This window comes from Lactuca sativa, chromosome 7 (genome assembly GCF_002870075.4).
Source record: "Lactuca sativa cultivar Salinas chromosome 7, Lsat_Salinas_v11, whole genome shotgun sequence".
Lineage (NCBI taxonomy): Eukaryota > Viridiplantae > Streptophyta > Magnoliopsida > Asterales > Asteraceae > Lactuca > Lactuca sativa.
The window spans coordinates 39016249-39025134 of record NC_056629.2 but is presented as its reverse complement, the minus strand read 5'-3'; positions in this window follow the sequence as shown (position 1 = coordinate 39025134).

Genomic DNA, 8886 nt, shown 5'->3' with positions numbered 1-8886 from the left:
TGTTGGCTTTTATAAAAATATGTAGCGTGTAGCATTAAATGCAACTGACTCCACCAACCAATGTTGCGTGCAAGAAACGGCATGCCCACATGCAGGGCGGGACGCGGCCATGATTTTTCCAACCTATAATAGAGGGCATGCCCTCCCTCATTCCTTGCATACTCACACTCTCTCTCTCTCTCTCTCTCTCTCTCTCTCTCTTTCTCTCTCTCTTTCTCTCTCTCTCTCTCTCTCTATATATATATATATATATATATATATATATATATATATATATATATATATATATATATATATATATATATATATCTCAGTCCCTCGTGGTTTGATTTCTTGTTCTCGAGTGTCATTAGTGAAGTGTTGAAGAGTTAGAAAGATCCAACAAGAGAAGGTTACGCATCGAAGTTACGCTCGCCTTTTTTGAGTTATTCGTCAACCGGTAAGTTACACTTTCGCTTAAGTATAAGTTGATATAAAGTATACCCATTGTTGTTGTTATGAACCCAAGTATGAGATTAATCAATAATAATGGTTATATAATGATTGATCAATTAACGGATGCGGTGTCTAGGATAGACATGTTGGCTTGGTTGTTAGATTTCAGAAATGCTATAAGTTGAAATGCTCCTTCATCCCGACTGTCTTGACTAACTAATCCTTACTGAACAGTCATTAAAGTAAATATGGAACTAATGATGGCTTTAATTATTAGCTACTAAATTTCCCTAATTATTGATCAATTATAGTATTATAGGTGAACCCTGTTTGGTGCGCCTGTTAGACCGTTGATAATTGTTTGAGTAATTATTCAGGTGAGTTATCTCACTATACTACATGTTATAGTATATATCATTTGTATGATAGGATGTAGTGTTACTATAGTATGTTGATTAGGAAAGTAGGTTAGCATAGTCTTTTTCTTGTTGATTGTTTGATTGACTGATTATATATATTATGTTGATGAGTTGATGGTGGATCAACACTAGAGTCAAGAGCGTAGACTACTCATGTTAGGGTTAGACATGCACTATAGCCGTTAATCGTTAGGATGGTGTAACATTCAGATTCAAGTATGTGATAAAATAAGGATGTTTTATTTTAATGGGGGTTTGAGGGTTTTGCTTAGCCATGACGCCATGACGAAGACCATCACGGCACAACCACACCATTTAAGTGACGATATAGTCAGAACCTGGACCGCTGTGCGGTGATGGCTGGGCACTAAACCCTAAATCTTGGGCCTTACGCTCTATTTAAGGGTGCTAACTGCTAGGGTTTCATGTATTCACCAACCTCTATCCCCAGAAAGAAAAACCTAGCCCTTTCGAGTGTCCTTGGTGCATGGTGTGAGTGTTTGTAATTTTTTGTTAGAGATTATTGGAAGAAAGTGCATAGAATGAAGATCTCAAGGTTCTGCACCCTTTCCTCAATTCTAAACCTTTTGTAAGTGTTAAAGATCCTTACTTTCGTGTTTTTCCGTGCATAGATTTTGTGTTGGATGGTATTTTGGTTGTCCTTTGGTCACATATCTTGTTATTTCTTGGAGTTTGAAGAATTATAGTGGTTGATGTTGTCTAAATCTCACTTTTGGACCATTTCATGTTAAAAAGTTGAGTTCTTGTACCTTTCCAAGCCATGCATAACCTTTTGATCATTTTGTCTTACTTTGAGAGTTAGGGTTTGAGTTTTCGACTTAGCTTGGTTAAGTAATCGTTAAAGTCAAGAAATTTATACATTAAGTCCCTACGAAGCATCAAATTTAAGCTTTTAAGCTTTAGACGTTAAGGGTTAAGAGCTTAATAGATAAATTTGTTAGGACGTGAACTGCTATGTAGTGGGATGCTAGTCACGAGACCTAGTCGTGACTGTTTTGACTATTAGTGACCGCGACACGACCATGGAGTTGGTCTCAACACGGTGTTCATTGACTGTTGACCGTTGACTTTTTGGTTAACCTATAAGTTTTGAGTTGTAGACTGGGGTTTGACCTTTTTCAATCAATATTTGGAGGTTCTGATAGCTGTCTTGGCGAGACTTCGTGTGTTGATCTCTCAACTTATTGATTTAAGTGAGTTTTCTCACTATATTATATGTTGCAGTATATGTCCTTTGTAAGTTAGGTGGTGATTATGTTGAAGTATGTTGTTATGCATATAGACTAGTTTAGTTAGTTGCATGTTGTGTTTGATTGTCTGTTATATATGTCGACATATGTTGTGGTGAGTTGAGGGCTGTCCAGCTTTGTGTTGAAGGCTAAGATACGCGGGGCAGACCAACTTTATGATGATGGACAAGGACAAACCAACTTCATGTTGAAGGCCAATGTTTGTATTTCTTTGTATATTGTTGTATATGGTATTTTAGGGAACTTACTAACCTTTATGCTTATAGTTGTAGATTATATGTTTTCAATATCTTCTTCCGATCAAGGGAAGATGAAGGTATGACTGTACACACTCATCGAAAACTTTTATGATTTGAGATTCTGCATTTATTTTATTACACTCTGATTTTTGGGATTATGACCTTATGAACAAATGGCTTTTATTGATATTTTGTTTTATGGAAATGAAAATTGATCTTATTTAAAAATAAAAAATTATTGTGAAAATTAGGACGTTACAGATGACTAGACATGCATCAGAGTTGTTACTCTCTGTTATGACAAGACGTGCACTAGAGCCATTAGTCGATGTTTGTTTAGGTGGATTGACACTAGAGTCGACAGCTTTGTAAGTACTATATGATTATTGTTGTATGTGGTACTTTAGGGATCTCACTAAGCTTTATACTTACATTTTTGAATTAAACATTTTTTAGATAGTTTCGCTGATTGTGGAAGGGCCCAACTTGACTGTACTATACACGCATCGTTAATGATATACGTTTTTGACTTCCACTGTTTTATTATTCGACTTTAGATTATGATACATTTTATGATTTTTCACAAAGTGGTACTTGGGTTTTATGGAAAGGGGTTTTAGATGTGTTACTCTTTACTTTAAGAAGAAGAAAAATTGATTTGAAAAGTGGGACGTTTCATCCACCATCCTAACTGGTACAATTAGTAGTATCCTTTAAACATGTCTATAATACCAGTTGTGGGTAGAATTTTTGTCTTATTAGTTTATATCTTGAATACGTACTAACATCCTAGGCAAGCCCAAGATCTTGGATTTATTCTTGGACTGTCATCATGTTTCATATAATATCGTGTGTAGGAACTAAAAGCTTGACTAGAGAAGAATAGACCGGGTTAATAGCACATGGTCAAAGCTTCGTGAATGTTGAATACTATCGAGAAAACCGGGTCAAGCATGGATCAAGGAAGATCCCTAGAATGTCATAATATTTGTTATTATCACTATGTATAAAAGTCTAGTTGATCATCATTCACACACATGTTCCCACTCTTACTCTTAATCTGATTCTCTTGATACTCGAGCACTTTTACATCTATATTAAGATCAACTAGCATTTTTAATTTTATTTCGTTTAATATAAGTTCTAAGGCATGTGATTCCATCACCTCCCGAGGTTTTATGGTGGAGATCCAAAAGGATTAAGGGATTTCCTCGTATATCGTTGTGCTCTTGAATTTAGTTTCATTTATTTTAATTTTATTTGTTCGATCACAACTTATCCTCTTATTCATTTGATTATCAATATATTTTCATTACTAAACTACTATGATATTTTATGATCTCTTTGTAACTTTTTCAATATCTTGATATTTATTGTACAAATTAACTTATTAACTTACTACAACACTATTTTGTCCCAAAAACCCAAGATACATTTATTTACATAAGAAAATAATTTATTCTCAATCAATGGTTTTTTGGATATCATTATTTTATTCCCAAGATATTGGGCACATCCAACATCTTTAACACATTTCATGATCTTAAGCACTCAAATTTTATACACCTTATTTCAAACATCACACCACACTTACTAATTTGGTTATAAATTCATTCGTCAATTTTCGACCAAAACAATTTGGCGCCATCTGTGGGACAAGTGGTGTTATCACATATTTTTCCTTAAAGTCACTCAAAAAGTTTTTTTTTTAGATTTTTAATTACTTACACATTTTGCACTAAAAATGACTTCTTTACCAAAATCCACTTATGGCACTATTCCATCAATCTCCAATGGTCAGAGCTTACCCACACCTCCTACCATCAACCCACAAAGAAGGAATGTCGAGAACCCAGAAGGACTGTCCCAACATCTTCACCAGTCTAATACTCAGGAGGTGTAGCCCAAGAGATGCCAATTATAGTATCGAACAATGAGATCATATCCATGCTAACCGGAATGGAGTAACATATCACTGAGAAAAATGAAATAAAAAAGATGTTATTTGAAAGAATTGAGAGGCTAAGCTAAGATTCAAGAAGGCCTATGAAACTACACCAACTCCATCCTCATTTTTTCAGACCATAATCTTAAACTTCAAAGCTGATGCATCTTCAGAATGCCATGTCGGATACTGCAAATCAAGACATGCGCCTATCTTCACAGATAGTGTGACTCCTAGCATGGGAGGTTATGTATCCCAAGATCTTAGAGGGATATTCAACATATCGTCTAATACGTAGGATCTGGGTATAAGTCTAAGAATGGAAAAAGAACTCAAGCAATTGAGAGATATGATATCAAGTGTACCAGGAAGCATTCAACCTATACCATAGGTGTCACCTACCAACCATAGGGTTTCAATATTCGCACTTCCTATCTGTAACGATGAAATTCCAAAAAGGTTTCAGACGCCCAAAATAAAGATGTACGATGGAACCACGGATCCTGAAGAACATGTCACCCAATTTAGAGAATGCATAAATGTAGTGCTAATCCGTCAACATCTTAAGGGAGCTTGCTTATGCAAGGCTTTTGGTTGAACCCTTACAGGATCCGCACTGAAGTAGCTCCTAAAATTTTCTCCTTACCCTATAACTTCTTTCTCACATTTAATTAACTTGTTTAACAATCAATTTTCTTGTAGTAGAACTTTTGAAAACTAACAAGTGACCTTTACAAAGTAAGTCAAGGAAATAATGAATCCTTGATAGATTATGTTAGCAGGTTTGGGAAAAGCCTTAGATATTCCACACCTAGATGTTGCAACATCCGTGAAAGCTTTCAATATGGGACTAAAGAAAGAGTATGTCACACTCCCGGCCGGTGGTGGAAACGTCACACTCCAGCAAGCTTCCATGAAGGCCTCCTCCTTGGCACAACTATCCTCCACACTCATCTCCCTTGGAATACATTTATTTTGAAAATGTCAACATAATGTTGATGAGTGCAAGGATTTTTATACCTTTCTGCTTTATTTAGCAGTAATAAATAAAGAATCCTTTTTCTTTTAGAAAAACCTTTCTTAAAATATTTTATCAACCCTAGATTACTATCTTTTTAGGATACTTTATCAATCCTAATTTACCATCTTTGTAGAATATTTAACGATCATAATTTACTATCTTTGTGTAATGTTCGGTTCCCTGGTACGCGTTTAATTAAGTATTTGTCTATTTATTCTGAAAGAAGGACTTGGCGAGTTGGTAATGTTTTTGATCTGGAAATTCGGTGAATGAGTATGTGAAAACTTGGTCAAGAACATAAGAAGATGGAGATGATATTGATTGAACTGATGTCTTAAATCTGAAAAGGTTTCATGGAAATTGAATTTGGTGTTTGTGATGGAATTGACATCGAGGTGGTGCTTTTCTTTATTATCGGAAGTTCATGGAATCGATGAATTACATAATTAGTTTTAATGCTCAAACAAAAAAGTCAAAATTGACTGATCGTTTGGAAGAGAAAATGAAAGATACATGATTGGAATGAAGGTGTTGCTTTGGGTATGCGTATCGCGACAAAAGTAAAAGATAAAACGGAACGAAGGCTATAGTTTTGTAGTTGAGTATCAAGATTTTGGTTTCAGGATTGTGATGGTCGTTTTGGGTATATGAATGAAAGTGCGAATGTCTCAATCTGAATGAATGAAAAATGAGGTCTATCACAATCGGAACTATTGGATATTGCGATGGTCGTTGATGCGAAGCTGTGAAGTTGATAGTAATGGTCTCACAATCGATTCACAGTTGATTCACAATTGATGAGTCTCGTAATCGGAACATTGGATTCACATATGTCTCGCATATGAAGTCGTCTCGTAGATTACTTTTGATCTCGCATCTGATCTTTGCTTCGCAGATTGTTAATGGTTCGACATTGTTGGGTTTAATAGCAAATGATTGATCGCGAAGCTTTGAAGGTTTGATTGCGAAGGGTTGAAAATCTTAAGTCACTATTGTTGCGTTCTTTTTGTAACGAAGGATTCAATTTTTTGAGAAGCTTGTGCTTCGCTATCGTGACTGGTTGTTGTATAATGAATTTTTGTAACATGATAGAATTAGGGTAGAACATTTAATGTTACACATTTGGTCCTCGAACTTTCAACTAAATGACAATTCTTAACCAGAAACTATACTATTTGCAACTTTTGAAGATTATTTCTCGGGCTTTCAAAGATTGTTATTTCTGCAAAAAGTTTTCCAGCAACATGAATAATATTGGTATTTTTTCAAGTCAATGGTGGTCCGGGAAGTCAAGATTTCGAAAATTAACATATTTTTTGAATTTTCCAGTTTTGAAGCTTCATATTTTTTTGTCACATATCAAGGGGGAGTATTGCATTGAAAAAAAATCCAATTCAAGCACTTTCTCATTCCCTTTTGGAGATTTTATAATCATATTCGATTATAAAATGGGGAAGAGATTTCGAAATGGGCATTCGAAAGTTTTTGGATATTCTTTTTCGTAGCAAATGATCTTTTATAATTAAAGACTAATGTAACATTGATGGAGAGTTGATATTGATTGTGAAGTGATTTAGATTTGATATTCTGAAGTGGGTTTTTATTTAGGGTTTGGACTTATTGAAGATTTTTAGGATGTGCTTTTATGCTCAAGGATGGATAATTATCATTGGACTTCTGGATACTCAAGGACTTAAGATTTCCTCTTGCACTTCCTAGAACCCAAATTAGAAGGCTATAGAAGATTTGGAGATTTGATGATTACTTCTACATTCTTGTCATTCTTGAGGTCTTAATTAGCGCAGTTTCCCTTTTAGAATCAGAAGTCAGGTAATCCAATCCAATCTTTGAGGGGGGGGGGGGGATGTTGGGGTGAAAAGCTCTCCATTAGATAGTGATTTAGAAGGCTTCTCCATATTCGATATGGAAGGCTTCTCATGTATAAGGCCTTACGGGTTGAGTTAGTCTATAAATACTAGTTTAGTATTCATTTTAGGTTGAGAGAAATCCCATATTTTGTAAAGAGGAGTCCTTTAGTCTAGAGAGAGGGAGAAAGAGAGAGAGAGAGTATTGTAGTTAGGCAAAAACATGCTTTTACAAATTTTGTACTAGCCCATTATCTATATTATTATGCTTAAATGTTAATTGGTGTCTTTTCGACTATGCATGTTCTTAATCTGTAATTTTCATTACCATAGGATCCTACAAAATGGGCTTGGCCCATTAGTGTTTTAGGTTTGACCCCTTCAGTATAAATACAGATGCATGTAAGTCATTTGAAGTGTCTTGTATTCTAGAGTGATAGGCAAATCTCTGTTGAGTTTGTACTTGTAACCTCTGTTTTAGAGCTTATAAATAAAGAATACTCCTCTCCTGCCCGTGGATGTAGATTACCTTGACTGAACCACATAGATATTGTGTCTTGTACACTTTTGGTTTTGCTTGTTTTCCACTTTACTTCATAACAAATGGTATCAAAGCTATGGTTCGTGTTCTATTGATTGAAGATGGCATCTCACAAATTTGATCTGGAGAAGTTCAATGCTTCAAATGATTTCACTTTGTTGAAGGAGAAGATGAAGGCTCTTTTTATTCAACAAGGATGTGCAACAACACTGGAAGGAGAAGCGAAATTGCTAAAGGACATGGTGGCTAAAAGGAAGGTGGATATTCTGGCAAGAGCGCACAATGCTATTCCGTTCAGTTTCACAGACGAAGTACTAAGAGAGTTGTGGATCAAACGAGTGCATTTGAGCTTTTCTTGAAATTATATGAAAAGTATCTAAACAATTCTTTAACGAACAAGTTGTATCAGAAGCAACGTTTGTATACTCTTAGGATGTCGAAAATATACTATTAGGATGTTGGAAAGCACCCAAATGCAGGATCGTCTGGACAACTTCAATAGAATCATCTTGGATTTACAAGGTGTGATGTAAAGATTGAAGATGAAGATCAAACACTTATCCTCCTATGCTCACTGCCAAATTTGTATGAGAATTTCATTGATACCATGTTGTATGGTAGGATAACGATCACTGCGAATGATGTCAAGGAAATTCTGATGAAGGGGATGATGGTGAAGTTTTGACTCTATGTAAAACTAGTTATTATTATGCTTGGGTCTTGGACTTTGGAGCATCCTATCATATGACATTCAGTTGTGACTGGTTCGACTCTTTTAAAGAGTGGAATGGAACAATCAAGATGGATGAGCAATATCAAGGGATGGAGCATGGTACAGGTTAAGATGCATGATGGTATAGTTAGGAAACTGAATTGTTGGTTCACCCCAGAGCTTTGAAGGTATTTGATTTCTCTTGGCACTTTGGCGAATGATGGATTGAAGTATTCTGCAGAGGTTGACTGGGTAAGAGTCTCCAAGGGATTTTTTTATCGTGGAAGACACTATGGTTTGAGGAATGATGACTATATCCCAGTTCTTGAATTGGTATGATGATGAAAGAAAGTTATGGCATCATAAGTTGGTACATGTGAATGAGTAGTAGTTGTTTGGTGGAAATGCAATTGGAAATGCTAAACTTGCTGAAACTTG